The sequence below is a fragment of the Bison bison genome, unplaced genomic scaffold (assembly GCF_000754665.1).
Source record: "Bison bison bison isolate TAMUID 2011002044 unplaced genomic scaffold, Bison_UMD1.0 scf7180017847241, whole genome shotgun sequence".
In the NCBI taxonomy this organism is placed as follows: domain Eukaryota; kingdom Metazoa; phylum Chordata; class Mammalia; order Artiodactyla; family Bovidae; genus Bison; species Bison bison.
Window position 1 is genome coordinate 23,606 of NW_011477814.1, and position 727 is coordinate 24,332.

A 727-nucleotide genomic window follows, 5' to 3' on the forward strand; every position below is an offset into this window, starting at 1 on the left:
TGTGATTGGTCAGCCTATCCAAAGCCCCGCCCCAGCTGGTCTGCAGCTATACTGCTGTTGCCTAGGAAGTTTGTCTTTGATATAGTGTCAGTTGGGGCGGGGCTTTGGATAGGCTGACCAATCACAGGGCTGGGCCTACTGTGAGGTAAGCAGGTGCCTGTGAGGTAAAATTTAAAGCAACAGTCACTCTCAGGGGCTGACCCTACCTATGCTTAAAGGGCCCTGAGAGTGTTTGCCCAGCTTCAGTGTCACAGGTGCCTCAGTCTCTGGGCTCATGCTGGTTTTGGCTTAGTGTGGGAGCAGACTTGAAGCACGCCTTGAACTTACCCAAGTCTTTTCTTGTGATCCAGTTATTTACCTAGGAGGAAAAAAGTGAATTTTGAAAATCAACTTACTTGTTTATAGATTTGTGTGTTTATTTCAGTAAATTTCTTTTTGAGCAACAACAGTACTGGATCTAAATAAATTCATCAATTCCCTGTTTTCTTAATTTATACCTTCAGAAATCTCTTAGGTACACTGTGAGGGATGGCATTTTTCCTCTGATTCTTCAGCTAAACTCCAACATTTGTTCAGGCAGTTTCTGATTATTATATCAGGGATGCTGCTTAGAAGAGAAATCTCTGTTAGGGTCTCTGTTAAATTCGAAGGTGTTTTAAATACTTTCCCACTCTTGTCATTGCCTCTTAATTTTCCCCTTTCTGTGTAGTCTCATAGATTCGGGGAT